The sequence below is a fragment of the Bison bison genome, unplaced genomic scaffold (genome assembly GCF_000754665.1).
Source record: "Bison bison bison isolate TAMUID 2011002044 unplaced genomic scaffold, Bison_UMD1.0 scf7180017864345, whole genome shotgun sequence".
Taxonomy (NCBI): Eukaryota; Metazoa; Chordata; class Mammalia; order Artiodactyla; family Bovidae; genus Bison; species Bison bison.
Genome location: NW_011494917.1, coordinates 3329346 through 3329746, shown reverse-complemented (window position 1 = coordinate 3329746; position 401 = coordinate 3329346).

The following is a 401-nucleotide window of genomic DNA, read 5'->3' as shown; positions in this document are numbered from 1 at the left end:
GCTTCTTGACCTGCATACAGATTTCTCAGGAGGCAGGTCAGGTGGTCTGGTATTTCCATCTCTTGAAGATTTTTCCACAGTTTGTTGTGATCCACACAGTCAAAGGAGTTGACATAGTCAATAAAGCAGAAGGAGATGTTTTTCTAGGCACAACCATTAAAAGAACGACAGCCTTTGAGGATATGACAGAAACTGGTTAGAACTAACTAGGTCCAAGACGGCAGAAGATTCGACTTCCAATAGACTTTGAACTCATTATACACTCATTGTTATATATTCAGTTCAGTTCAGTCGCTCAGTCGTGTCCGACTCTTTGCAACCCCATGAATAGTAGCACACCAGGCCTCCCTGTCCATCACCAACTCCCGGAGTTCACTCAAACTCACGCCCATCGAGTCAGT